Source organism: Caretta caretta, chromosome 1 (genome assembly GCF_965140235.1).
Source record: "Caretta caretta isolate rCarCar2 chromosome 1, rCarCar1.hap1, whole genome shotgun sequence".
Lineage (NCBI taxonomy): Eukaryota > Metazoa > Chordata > Testudines > Cheloniidae > Caretta > Caretta caretta.
This window is the reverse complement of record NC_134206.1, coordinates 74499533-74514615: the sequence shown is the minus strand read 5'-3', so window position 1 is coordinate 74514615 and position 15083 is coordinate 74499533. Positions and strand designations below refer to the sequence as shown.

At 43.8% G+C, this 15083-nt stretch overlaps 1 long non-coding RNA gene across 2 annotated transcripts in view; it reads right to left on the bottom strand.

The window, feature by feature from the left end:
• LOC125637467 (uncharacterized) overlaps positions 1-15083 on the bottom strand; it is a 124879-nt gene that overhangs the window by 56362 nt on the left and 53434 nt on the right. The gene's annotated exons all lie outside the window — the stretch shown is intronic.

Here is a 15083-nt window from a genome sequence, read left to right as displayed (position 1 = left end):
ATAAAAAAATATTAAATCCCTTTCTTTTGCTCTTTGGCATGAGCAACCCAATACATTTTTATTTCAGTCTATTTTTTGTCTCTCCATTAAATTAAACTGAAGAAATGCAGGGCAAATGACTCTTCATTCAGGGAACTAATAAGCACAGTAAGTCATAAGCATTACATTGTATGAGCTATAGTTTTTCACATTTCTTGCACACCTGGGAGGCATTAAGCAATTTTTCCTCTGGAGGAGACATCTTTCCCCATCCAGAGGGGGAAATACTTTCCTTACACAGCAACTAAATAATGAATAATGAACCTCTTTAAAGTAACCACAAGTAGAGGGTGTTGTGTAACAGAAGTGCACCATGAAGATGTTGTGTAGTTAGAGACCCAAGCTCATTACTTCGATGTATAAGATAAAACCACCACTCAACACCTACTAAAAATCTGTTGGTTAAGTTATATCTCCTCCCCAACACATACACCCTCAGACAGTTGCAACAGAGGGAGGAGGTAGTGTGGATAGCCTTGTCCCCCTCATATTCCCTGCCAGTGCAGCCATATAGAGGGCACTCATAATCCAGGCACTCAGACATGTAAGGAAGGGTCTGGCTAATGCTGACTGGCTCTAGAGGTAGGTGTTTCTGACCAAGAGATGGACAGAGCCATGCCCCATCCACTTACACTCCTGAGGTCTGATCATTGACTCCAGTAGGTGCAGGACTGAGTCCCTGATTGGCTGTGCTAGAGAGAGCACTTGGTATAGTTTTTTAAACACGTAACAAGGTCCAATGTGCACCATGCTCCCCTCAACCATAGTACCCAGAAGGCTTTATGCCTTTCTAAGCCTGAAAAATTTAGGGTATTCACCCTTCCCACTCCTAACCTGGCTCAGCCTTATAGGAAGAAAAAGTGAGCCCTATATATCTTGCATGGAGTCGGGGAAGAGGAAATATGCTAAGTAGAGAATAAAGGATATCTGATATACTGTTCCTGTCTCTTGTGTCAAGGCCCTTTTTCTGAACCACCAACTGATGCCTCAGGGGAATTATTATAAATTATATTCATGGGGAGCAGAGGGAGAGAAAGACACTAAACTTGTCTTTCTTGCTTTTAAAGGTTATTTTTAATTTTCCATTAAATCTCCTTAATGAGAAGGCTGTTGTTACCCTAGACATACCTGGCTAAGTAAAATAGGAGACAGATTCAAGCCAGAGCACCTGATGGATAAGCAAATATTAGTATGTGGCGGTGAACCCTCAGCAGCAACTTTAAACAATGCTTGCTTGCTTGTTTTTTAGGGGGCAACAAGAATAATTTCTCCAAATGAAAGTGCAGGGAGAAATTCCAGGTACACCGAACAGAATCACCCACATTTGAATTTATTTTTTCGTATATTACAGATTTTCAAAATGCAAACATATAGGCATAAAGCATTACGACATGACAAAACAATTGGTACGCATCAACACTGATAGTCCTTGGTGCTGAGTACTTCCTCCTCCTCCTTCCCTCCCTGAGGCACTGTTGGCTCCCAGGAAACTAGAAATCAGGGTTAAAGTAAAAGGGAGTGTTGGGGAGAAGGACTACCCCTTCTCTTCTTGGCTTCTGGCTTGCGGAGCAGCATTCCCCTCTTCCCTTTGGCTGGTGCAGTGAGAGCTCTCCTTCCTGTTTCAATCTACTTTAAGCGCTGGTAGAGATGGAACAGTCCTTGAACTCCCCAGAGCACAGGGGGCTGAAATTCTACTTGTCCTTTACACAGGGCACGTAACGGGAGAGGATTCTTTACATCCTGTCTACCTTCTCTCCCCCACTGCACACACATACAAAATGTTCAGGCAGAATATGGATCTTACAATTAAAAGGTCTTTATTCATTTTTATGAAGCACAGTCTCTAGAGATTAGTGTTAGAGACAATCTTCTGTCATTGACAATGGCCTTAGCAACACAGAAATCATAGTTCAAGGTAGACAGCACAGCTCCTTCACTGCTCATCAGTTGTTGTGAGATAATAAGGACAAAACTTCTTATTCACGGGTGACACATTCCTCCGGCACTGTACCCTCTGTTGGCACCACATGATCAAAATCATAGAGTGACTTGTGGGTATGTGGAAGAAAATGGGAAAAAGAGCCAAGCAAATACTTCATAGTGAATAATTTCATAATACTTAAGCTCTTTTTCAGTTTTCAAAGTGCCCACAAGTAGCTTGCTATTTTCTCAAATGTATGAATTATCTGAAACTATTCACCAAGTAATTTGTGTCAATAATTTGATTTTTAGATCACTGTTGAGTGTTTGGTATTTGAGATGCACTGGATATTTTTTACTGGACACAAAGTTTTGTTCCCTGATTAGCTGAGCATGAGTCAGATTTCTGGTGCAAATACTTTCAGTTACAAATTCAGAATTTACTTTCTCAAATATTTGGCGAAAATTTGCTATTTTAGCCAGAAACATATTCCTACTAGTAACCTATTAACTAGAATATTTGCAGAATTGGAATTCAAATGAATACAACCAAAGCCACTTCCGTTTGTTTATTCAGATTTATTATTAATTATTATTATTTTATTTTGTTACGTATATACTGAGTTCTACTGGAAAATCATTCTAGGAAGCAGAGATAATGCTATAGCGGACTGTCCTTTACTAAGTGTTGAGCTGTTATTAAGTTCCCTCTTAATCCAGTTTCTCCTATTTGGCCTGTCATGTATGTGGAAGAGAAGTTTTGATTTTTGTTTCCTTTCTCTCTGAAGAGCTCAGATATAGTCAGTAACCTTATCTGTGAAAACCTGTGGCCGTGTAGAGGTCGACTTCACCCTGTTTTGGAAAGGCAAGTAAAAAGTCCTTGAAACGCTGATTTTAAAAGTGTAATCTGGCCTTTTTAGTAGGAAATGTGGGAGTCCTTTTTTAGTGTCTCTATTAAGCTGTCCTCCAAATAAACAGCAGGAATAGCAACACAACTTCGAAGTACTTTGGCATATGTCACATTTTCTTTCTCCAGCAGCTAATTCATCAGGAATGATCAAAACCAACATTAATGCAGTCTATTAGCTGTGTGGTCTTCCCCAAAATGGCTCATGATGATAACTGGACTTTCCATAAGAGCCTACTGAGATATCTTAGTGCATATCTGCATGTATTGTTTCTCAAAGCCATTACTCTTCTGCAACATGCTAAACTCATTGATGACTCATTTGTACTGCTCATAGAACCATTCAAGCATTTTCAGGGTTGAATTCCTCCAGCTGTTGCTACTAAGTTTGACCATAAAGAGGGAACTGCTCACGCATGGCCACTCTTTCTGTAATTGTGATGCTTGCAACATCTCATTTTCCCTCAACATCAGCTGTAATGAGAACTCACTGTTTATTTTGCTAGAGATGCCAAATTCACTATGCTGTTGTGTATAGATTCCTAAGACTGACTGAAGGGTTGTTAGTAATGGAGGTAGGTCAGGGATCACAGAAGGTGAGCAGAACTAGCAAGGGGGAGGGATGCTGCTGCTGCCACTGCCACGTTACCCCTTTACACAGGCCCTATTGTTTAGTTGCTTTTCATATTTATATTGGACATCTTCTAGGTGTTGGGAATTTACTCCCTCTTCCTTCATTACTTTTTCTCTGTTTCTCCACTTCCCCGTATCATTTCATCATGTTTGATCCTCTACCATAGTAACTTGCCTGTATGTTTTCACTGCATCAGCATCTTCAGCCATCCTTTCCCCCCAAACACAACCCTTAACATTTTTCCATTTCCTTTTTTATTCACAGGCAACATTCTAACAACTTTCTGGACAGTCTAAAATCTAGATATGCAACAGAAGCTGGTTTTGCATATTTTTAAACAAATTTCTGAATTTGTTTTCTTTAGTTCAGGATGCCGGTGAAAATTCCACCCACGCAGAGATGGGCAAACTACGGCCCGCAGGCCACATCTGGCCTGCCGGACCCTACTGCCGGCCCCTGAGCTCCTGGCCTGGGAGGCTAGCTCCCGGCCCTTCTCCTGCTATTCCCCCTCCCCGGCAGCCTCAGCTCACGGCACCGCTGGTGCAATGCTCTGGGCGGCAGAGCGGCGAGCCGCAGCCTGACCCGGTGCTCTGTGCTGTGCCGTGGCGTGGCTGGCTCCAGCCGGGTGGCACGGCTGCCTGCCCTGGTGCTCTGGGCAACGCGGCTGTAGCGCTGCCAGCCACTGGTGCTCCAAGTGGCGCGGTAAGGGGGCAGGGGGCCTTGGATAGAGGGCAGGGAAGTTTGGGGGGCTGGACAGGGGGCTGGGGTGTGGATAGGGGGAGGGGTGGTCAGGGTCGGGGAACAAGGGGGTTTAATGGGGGCAGAGGTCCCGGAGGGGCAGTCAGGAAGGAGAGAGGGGTGGATGGGGCAGCGGGGGGCAGTCAGGGGCAGGGGTTCCGGGGGCAGTCAGGAGACAGGTAACAGGGGGGTTGGGTGGGGCAGGAGTCCCGGGGGGGCCATCAGGGGGCAAGAAGCAGGGGGGGCTGGATAGGGTGTAAGGGCTGGGCCCCGCCTGGCTGTTTGGGGAAGCACAGCATCCCCTAACCGGCTCTCCATACAATTTCGGAAACCCGACGTGGCCCTCAGGCCGAAAAGTTTGCCCACCCCTGCACTAACACTTCTGAGTGTGAGCATTGTTAGGTTGGGCCATTTAAACTCATTTCCCATCCATGGTCATTAGACATTTCCTGTATAGCTCTTACAGCTTCATGGAATCTGATAGCCTGTGCCCTTTTTGAATGAGAATCCAAGATAGTTTAGGCTCCAGACTCCCTTCTTTCACTATCCTTTGTCTACATTGAGGACTTTACTTACCCCAACTACAGTCAACAGAAGCCAGCTGTACAGGTGAAAATCCCTAGTGTAGACAGACAAATTTGCTATTTGTATCAGTGGAGCTTACTCCAGTTTCAAGAAGGGGTAAACACCTCTAGTGCTAAATAAAGATTTGGCTGAACTGACACAAAAGTGCTTTTTTAGAGTGAGCTAACTAATGTGCAGTAGTTATCTTGATGTAAAATCCTAAGCAGAGCCAAAGCACTACTTGCTTTTACCATGAGAAAGCTAGGTGAGATCAGCACTACACCCCGCACCTATGGTTGACCTCAACTAGTTTACCTCGCAGTACAACTAAAGCTCCTTGTGTCCACTATGGTTTTACGTTGGGATAGCTACTGCATGTTGGTTATTCTATGATAGACACATTCCTTGTTTCATCGGTGAAGACATAGCCTTTGTATGCCTGTAGTAGGAGTTCATGCTATATCAATGGCTAGCCATATGTGGCTGAAATTAAGGGAAAACCCCAATGCAGACAAGGTCTGGGAGGTTGTTTCATCTGTCTGGGAAGTTTTACATAAAATTCTCTAACCATTTAAAATCACAAGGATTGCAGTTAGAGAAAGGTGATTACAAATAGAGAGGAAATCCTGCCAAAACAAGAAGTTTGGACAATACATCTAGTCTGAAACTCTGCAAAAGGCCCATGTTGTGATAAAGAAACAAAGTCTAACATTTCTCAAGTGCTCTGATTCTCTTTAACCCAACTGGTCCTCGTCCTTCTCTTTTCCTTTTTTTGCAGGCAACATATCAGAGGCACAACGTTTGGTGTCAGGTGTCTTGAGTCATCCCCTGTCCTGCCTGACACACATCCTGTTATATTCTGCTTGTTTGATATGTCTGTCTCATTACCATACCAGACACCCCACAAAAAGTGATGGACATGTTCCCTCCTGTCTCCACAGTGAGGGATATTGTTCTGCCTCTCATGTTGTTCCCAAGTTATTCACCATTATAATCACTGTGTTGAATAAACTTTAGGCTCCTCTTTTTCTCTACACTATTCCTATCTTAACTTTTTTGAAGAGGTATTAACACAATAGTTGATTCTCAGGCCACCTTTGCATCTTATTACACAATTAAGCATGCTCTCCTCTGAGGGCTGCCTGTTTTGTGTTCTGGTTTAACAACCCTGCCTTTGTGTGTTAATTGGTCTGCTTGCAGGGGTTAACCTGGCTCCAGCTCCCTGTCTGTCTGGCTTCTGAATTTAAAAAGACAGGACTCATAGAATTCTTATAATTCTCTTTTCATTCACTTTACCCTATCCCAAATATGAATTATGGGCAGATTAAAGACAAACAATCATGTATGCTTAGTGGTTTAGAGTCATGTTCATATCAATGCCAAGGAGTACAGAATGCAAAACATACCCTTTGTCTGTTAATCTAATGTTTCCCCTTTCATTGCTTTAACTACAATATTCATGTTTTGTGTTTGCCATGAACTGACAAAACCTTTTACTCCAAGAGAACAATGAATTTTAGTTTTATTTTTGGCTTTTTTGCAAATACAGTAAAAAAATGTGAGATTTTGTAACCATAGGGTCATGTTTGCTGATGATGGAGTCTCACTCTGATGTCAGTGTATGGGGATTCAGCACACTATTCATAGGTGAATATGTATATATGAGGCCAGACCAATGCGAGAACCACAAACAAGGCATTAATGCACATTGCTTCTGTGATAAATGAAGCGGGGGGTGTAGCTCCTTTTTATGGATGCCCAGCCAGCCAGTTAGCTATAAAATTCCTCTTAGCAGCTGTTCTCTACTTGCTTTACCTGTAAAGGGTTAACAAGCCCACAGGTAAAAGGAAAGGAGTGGGCATCTGACCAAAAGAGCCAATGGGACGGCTAGAACTTTTTAAAATGGGGAAAAAACTTCCCTTTTTCTGTGTGTTGTTGTTTTCCAGGAAAGAGGGGAACAAGGAGCAGTTATGCTGTGAGAAGCTTTAAGCCAGGTATGAAAAACCATCAAATCATACCTAAAGATTGCTTAGCTGAACCCCAGAAATGTAAGTAAATTAGGGAATGTCTAGGAAGATGTGATTAGGATTATTTCTTTTATTTTGTATTGGCTTGTGGATTCCTCTGTGCAAACCCTAGATGCGTTTGTTTTGCTTGTAACCTTTAAGCTGAACCTCAAGAGAGCTGTCTTGATGTTTAATTTTTGTAACTGGTTTTTTTTTAAGAGCTAGCAAAAAGCCTAAATTTCAGATGTATTTTCTTTCTTTAATTTTTAATAAAATTTATCTTTTTTAAGAACAGGACTGGGTTTTTTGTGTCCTAAGAGGTTTGTGCATATGTTATTTAATTAGCTGGTGGCAACAGCTGATTTCCTTTGTTTTCTTTCTCAGCTCTTCCCTGGGGCGGGGGGTGGGGGGGGAGGGGATGAAAGGGCTTGAGGGTACCCTACAGGAAGGAATTCCCAGTGCGTCTTTCTGGTTTTAAAGTGGCTTTGGGTGGTGACAGCATCTATGCATCCAAGGTCAGAAAGAAGCAGTAAACTAAGGAGTTTAATACAAGCCTGGAGTGGCCAGTATTAATTTTTAAAATCCTTGTGGGCCCCCTCCTTCTGCACTTGAAGTCCCAGAGTGGGGAATCAGTCTTGACATGTCCCAGCCCACAGTCAGTTGGGCGATGCTTTAAATGTAATGAGCTGGGGCATGTGAAGGCCAACTGCCCAAAGAGCACCAACCAACTGCAACTCATTACCCAGAGCCCACCAAAAGCCTTCAGGCTCAGAAAGTTCGCAAATACTCCCATAGTGAAGGGAAACTGTGAGTGTGGGCGGGAGGAAGATTACTGCATGGAGATACACTGGAGCACAGGTGTCAGCTATCCGCCATTCCCTGGTGGACCTCAAATTCATCGACCCAGAGCCCAAGTGACAGTGTAACTTGCCTACAGCCAAGTTGCCTGTTCAGTACAACGACTGGTCAGGAATATGGACTTTTGACATCTATGACGATTATCCCATTTCCATGCTCCTGGTAGAAGACTTAGCCAACCATGTGAGGCTAACAAAATGGGTGGGGATGGTCACCCACAGCCAGGCCAAACAGGCCTCCACACCTAACTCCATTCCTGAGCCTCCTACAGGAACCCAGTCAGAGGTGGTGAAACCAGACCCCAGACCAAAGTCTATGACAGCGATTGCAGATCCAGTTCCAGAACCAGGCCATGGACCAGAACTGGCAGAGCAGTCAGCACCAGAGCCAGTGCTTGCAACCCCACCAGAGTCTGGGGAGCCAGCACCAAAGGGCGCCACAGAGCCTGCACCTGCAGCAGCAGCTAAACAGCAGAAGAAGCTCAACCGGAGCCTGAAATACAACCTAGTGCACCAGTGGAAAGCAGTTCACAATTGACAGAAACAACCCCATCACCTGCATCGCTTCCAGTGGGACCAAGCCCAAGTCCACAACCCAGCGAGGGACTCATAGATATTAAGGTCAGAAGGGACCATTATGATCATCTAGTCTGACCTCCTGCACAATGCAGGCCACAGAATCTCACCCACCCATTCCTGCAATAAACCTCTCACCTATGTCTGAGCTATTGAAGTCTTCAAATCATGGTTTAAAGACTTCAAGGTGCAGAGAATCCTCCAGCAAGTGACCCGTGCCCCAGGCTACAGAGGAAGGCAAAAAAGCCCCAGGGCCTCTTCCAATCTGACCTGGAGGAAAATTCCTTCCCAACCCCAAATATGGCGATCAGCTGAACCCTGAGCATGTGGGCAAGATTCACCAGCCAGATACCCAGGAAAGAATTCTCTGAAGTAACTCAGATCCCACCCCATCTAACATCCCATCACAGGCCATTGGGACTATTTACCATGAATAGTTAAAGATCAATTAATTGCCAAAATCATGTTATCCCATCATACTATCTCCTCCATAAACTTATCGAGTTTAATCTTGAAGCCAGATAGGTCTTTTGCCCTCACTGCTTCCCTTGGAAGGCTATTCCAGAACTTCACTCCTCTGATGGTTAGAAACCTTAGTCCAATTTCAAGTCTAAACTTCCCAATGACCAGTTTATATCCATTTGTTCTTGTGTCCACATTGGTACTGAGCTTAAATAATTCCTCCCCCTCTCTGGTATTTATCCCTCTGATATATTTATACAGAGCAATCACATCTCCCCTCAACCTTCTTTTGGTTAGGCTAAACAACCCAAGCTCCTTGAGTCTCCAGTCATAAGACAGGTTTTCCATTCCTCGGATCATCCTAGTAACCTTTCTCTGTACCTGTTCCAGTTTGAATTCATCCTTCTTAAACATGGGAGACCAGAACTGCACACAGTATTCCAGATGAGGTCTCACCAAGTGCCATGTATAACGGTACTAACACCTCCTTATCTCTACTGGAAATACCTCGCCTGATGCATCCCAAGACCGCATTAGCTTTTTTCATGGCCATATCACACTGGCGGCTCATAGTCATCCTGTGGTCAACCAATACTTCAAGGTTCTTCTCCTCCTCCATTACTTCTAATTGATGCGTCCCCAGCTTATAACTAAAATTCTGGTAATTAATCCTAAATGTATGACCTTACACTTCTCACTATTAAATTTCATCGTATTACTATTACTCCAGTTTTCAAGGTCATACAGACCTCCTGTACGATATCCCAGTCCTTCTCTAAATTGGCAATACCTCCCCAGCTTTGTATCATCCGCAAACTTTATTAGCACACTCCCACTTTTTGTGCCGAGGTCAGTAATAAAAAGATTAAATAAGATTGGTCCCAAAACCGATCCCTGAGGAACTCCACTGGTAACCTCCCACCAGCCTGACAGTTCACCCTTCAGTATGGCTCGCTGTAGTCTCCCCTTTAACCAATTCCTTATCCACCTTTCAATTTTCATATTGATCCCCATCTTTTCAATTTAACTAATAATTCCCCATGTGGCACTGTATCAAACACTTACTGAAATCTAAGTAAATTAGATCCACTGCATTTCCTTTGTCTAAAAAATCTGTTACTTTCTCAGAGAAGGAGATCAGGTTGGCATGGCACAATCGATCTTTTATAAAACCATGTTGTATTTTGTCCCATTTACCATTGACCTCAACGTCCTACTTTCTCCTTCAAAATTTTTTCCAAGACCTTGTATACTACAAATGTCAAACTAACAGGCCTGTAGTTACCCGGATCACTTTTTTCCCTTTCTTAAAAATAGGAACTATGTTAGCAATTCTCCAGTCATATGGTACAACCCCTGAGTTTACAGATTCATTAAAGATTCTTGCTAATGGGCTTTCAATTTCATGTGCCAATTCCTTTAATATTCTTGGATGAAGATTATCTGGGCCCCCCGATTTAGTCCCATTAAGCTGTTTGAGTTTTGCTTCTACCTCAGATATGGTAATATCTACCTCCATATCCTCATTCCCATTTGTCATGCTACCATTATCCCTAAGATCCTCACTAGCCTCATTAAAGACTGAGGCAAAGTGTTTGTTTAGATATTGGGGGCCATGCCTGATTATTCTTAACCTCCACTCCATCCTCAGTGTTTAGCAGTCCCACTTCTTCTTTCTTTGTTTTCTTCTTATTTATATGGCTATAGAACCTTTTACGATTGGTTTTAATTCCCTTTGCAAGGTCCAACTCTACTTGACTTTTAGCATTTCTCACTTTATCCCTACATGTTCTCACCTCAATAAGGTAGCTTTCCTTGCTGATCCCTCCCATCTTCCACTCCCTGTATGCTTTCTGCTTTTTCTTAATCACCTTTCTGAGATGCTTGCTCATCCAGCTTGGTCTACAACTCCTGCCTATGATTTTTTTTCCCCTTTCTTGGGATGCAGGCTTCTGATAGCTTCTGCAGCTTTGACTTAAAGTAATCCCAGCCCTCCTCTGCCTTTAGATCCATAAATTCTTCAGTCCAATCCACTTCCCTAACTAATTTCCTTAATTTTTGAAAGTCATCCCTTTTGAAATCAAAAACCCTAGTCGCAGTTTTATTTTTGTTTATCCTTCCATTCAGTTTGAACTGAATTAGCTCATGATCACTTGAACCAAGGTTGTCCCCTACAACCATGTCTTCTATGAGGTCCTCACTACTCACCAAAACCAAATCTATAATGGCATCCCATCTAGTCGGTTCAGCAACTACTTGATGAAGGAATCCATCAGCTATCACATCTAGGAAAATCTGAGCCCTATTATTATTACTAGCACTTGTCCTCCAGTCTCTATCTGGGAAGTTAGTCTCCCATGATCACGCAGTTTCCATTAGTATTTACTTCATTAAAAACATTAAAGAGGGCTTTATCCATATCCAAATTAGATTCCGGCGGCCTATAGCACACCCCAAGCACTATCACAGGGGAGGCTCTAGTAGTTTTCTTCCCCAATGTGATTTTTGCCCAGACGGACTCTGTCTTATCCATTCCATCACTTCTTATCTCTTTACATTCTACCTCATCATTGATATACAATGCTACTCCACCACCTTTACCTTTATTTCTGTCTTTCCTAAACAGCACATACCCTTCAATACCTGTAGTCCAGTCATGACTACTATTCCACCATGTTTCTGTTATCCCTATAATATCTGGTTTCACTTCCTGCACCAGTAGCCCTAGTTCCTCCATTTTGGTAGCTAGGCTCCTCGCACTGGTGTACAAACATCTTAATTTTTGCTGTTTGGCCTCGCTCACATTCTTTACCCAATTAGGCATGGACATTCTACAGCCAGAATGACCTATTAGACTGGTATCCACACTGCCCTTCCTCCTTATGTCCATTCTCCTACACACGGCTGTATCCGTTCTGACTTTGTTTTCTTCCCTTTCAATGCTAAAATCCGGTGTGGAGATTACCTGGACATCTCCCAACCATCTCCCCCAGATTCCTAGTTTAAAGCTCTCTTGATCAGTTGTGCCAGCCTCCATCCTAGAAGCCTATTTCCTTCTCTCTACTCAGATGAAGTCCATCCCGAGAGAACTGTCCTCTGTCCATGAATGCCTCCCAGTGGCCATACATCCCAAAGCCCTCCTTATAGCACCACTGCCTGAGCCATTTGTTGATAGTCATAACCTTGTTACACCTTTGTGGCCCTTCTCTAGGAACAGGCACAATCCCACTGAAGATCACCTGAGCCTCAATTTCCTTAAGCGTCTTCCACAGCCTGGCATGGTCTCCCTTGATACGTTCCAGTGAGAATCTGCTGGTATCATTTGTTCCCATATGACAGACAATCAGTGGATTCTTTCCCGCTCCCTTTAGGATCCTTTTCAACCTCAGGTCCACATCCCGTATCTTAGCACCTGGAAGACAGCACACCCTTCTATTCTCTGGATCAGCTCTGCTTACAGGCCTGTCTATTCTTCTCAGTAAGGAGTCCCTGATCACGTAGACCTGCCTTTTCCTGGTGACAGTGCGATTCTCTGGTCTGTCCCCTGTTTCCTCTGGCTGCAACTTCTTTCCATTCCTATTCTCCCTTGTAATCCTCTTCAACCCATCCTGTATCCTCCTGGGGTTTATATTTGGTGTAGTCTCTATTGATTCTTCCCCTTTTCCTATAGGGCTAGCCACGCTTCTCTTCTTCCTTGCCCTTCCACCTTCAGTGACCACCTCCCGAGCCCCTTCTTCATCTTCCAACTCTGCAAACCTGTTCTTGAGCTCTATTTCTTCTTCACTAGCCCATCTTTTCCTCTGCCTGGTTTTCTTAGTCACATGCTTCCACTGTCCATTTTCTTCACCCAGCAGTCTCCCCTCAGAATTCTTCAGTCCTGCTTCCATCTGCAAGTCTTTGCTCCATAATCTGCTCTAACCTCCTTCTAAACTCAACCAGACTTTCCACCTGCATCTCCAATCCTCGGATCTTTTCTTCCATCAGCTCTATCAGACGGCACTTCATGGAGACAAAACTCTTTCCAGGTACCCCCTCCAGGATCATGTACATACCACAGCTTCCACATCCAGTCATCTTCATTGTGTCTTCCACTACATGGATCACTCCCACTGCTGCCTCTGTATCTGTCATAGCCTTCCTACCTAAATCCTGTTAATCTGGGAAACACAAACCACACCAAAACACCGCCACCCACAGCAAAAACAAACCCTAAACAAGCACCACAATACAAACTCCCCTTACAAACTCCTACTCAAACTCCCCTGTTTACAGTTCTGTTTGCTGGCTCCTCTGTTGCTGCAGCTGTTTGTGCCGCTGCCTGACTGGCTGGTTACCTTTATAGGACCCCTAGTCAGTGAAACCCTGCCCCCTAATCAGGGCTCAGCTTCTCTCCCACCACAAAGCCCCTACAAGCCTCTACACATACAAATAATACAAATAGAAAAACTAATGTCTCCAGCATCAAGGGAGCAGTTCCAGGCAGAGCAGGAAGCAGATAAAAGCCTCAAGGGAGCTTGGATGGTGGCACAGAGCAACCCACCTCCTCTCAGCTCTTCCAATAAGTCCAGGTTTGTTGTAGAAGGAGGACTCTTATACAAGGAAACCCTTTCTAGTGGGCACAAGAAGGACTGACATCCTCAGAGACAGTTGGTAGTTCCAACTAAGTATAAGGAAAAGCTCTTGAAATTAACCCATGATCACCCTAGTGGCCATGCTGGTGTGAATAAGACCAAAGACCGACTAGGGAAGTCATTCCACTGCCCAGATAATGGGAATTGGCAAGGATGTTTCTACCTATGTCCAGTCTTGTGTGGTATGCCAGATTGGAACCTACTGTTGCAGCAGTTGCTCTTTGTCTACAGGGCTATATCACATCCCAGTTTGGGATTTTTCACTCTCTGAACTCATTTATGGCCACGAAGTTAAGGGGCCATTACAGTTTGTGAAGCAGCAATGGGAGATGGTTACATCTTCTCCAGAAACTAACATTTTGAACTTTGTAACCAACCTGCAAAACACCCTCAAAGACTCTCTAGCCCTTGCTCGAGAAAACCTACAGGGTGCTCAACAAGAGAAAAAGGTCTGGTATGATAAACATGCAAGAGACGTTCTGTCAGAGAAGGTGACCAAGTCATGGTCCTGAAAGTGTTCCAGGCCAATAACATGGAAGCATCATGGGAGGGACCATGTATGGTCCAAGAGCACCTGGGAGCTGTTAATTACCTCATAGTGTTCCCAGACCCTACCCTAAAACCTAAAGTATACCATGTTAATTCTCTAAATCCCTTTTATTTCCGAGAAATCAAGGTTCTCCAGTTTACAGCCTAGGAGAGAGATGACACTGAGTGGCCTGAAGGAGTCTACTATGAAGGAAAAAGCAACGGTGGCATAGAAAAAGTGAGCCTTTCCATAACCCTTGGGCATAAGCAGCGACAGCCAATCCAGGAGCCGTGCACCAGCTTCACGCCAATGTTTTCAGCCACCCCAGGATGGACAGAATGGGTGTACCACTCCCTTGATACAGGTGGTGCTTGCCCAATTAGAGTCCAACCCTACCAGATGGCTTCTAAAGCCAAAACCTCAATAGAAAGGGAGATCAAGGGCATGTTACAGATGGGTGTAATCCACCCCTCTAAGAGTGCATGGGCCTCTCCAGTGGTTCTGGTTCCCAAACCAGCTGGGGAAATCCACTTTTGTGTAGACTACTGTAATCTAAATGCTGTAACTCATCCAGAAAACTATCCAATGCCAAGAACAGATGAGCTATTGTATTCTAAATCACTGTAGTCCTTAAAATGTGAAAAATACTGATTAGTTCTTCATGTAATTATTAGTAAAATTAGAGGTACATGTATCTTACTTCAAAGCAGTTAACAGCAATATGACTGATCAGAGGCCACCTTGCTCTGTCTTGGGCTGTTGCTTCCAGTTGCTGGGGTCAACCTGACATGCTTTCCATTTGACCTCAGTGTGTCTTTACTGGTCACCATGAGAAAGGGTGCCTTACTTTAGCTGATCATAAAATACGTCCTTGGTATTCCCGAGTTGGCCATACAAACAAGATGCCCAGACCAATAAAGCTGAGCTTTTATGAGCATGCTTTGAATGCCAGCCATCTGACAGCAGTTAAAGATTTTAATATTGGGAATATTGTCCAAATAATTTGATCTGGCAAACACACTGAAGACAGTGCCTATGGAGCTCATTAAGTTTCCTAATAGGATGGCAATATGTTGTCCATGTCTCACAACCATATAGAAGCATTGTAAGTGCAACTGCCTGATAGACATTTAGCTTAGTACTTATTTTGATACGCCCTCATTCCATAGGTGGTGTGACAACCTTCCACATGCAGAATTGGCCTTAAAGCTGTGCAATGA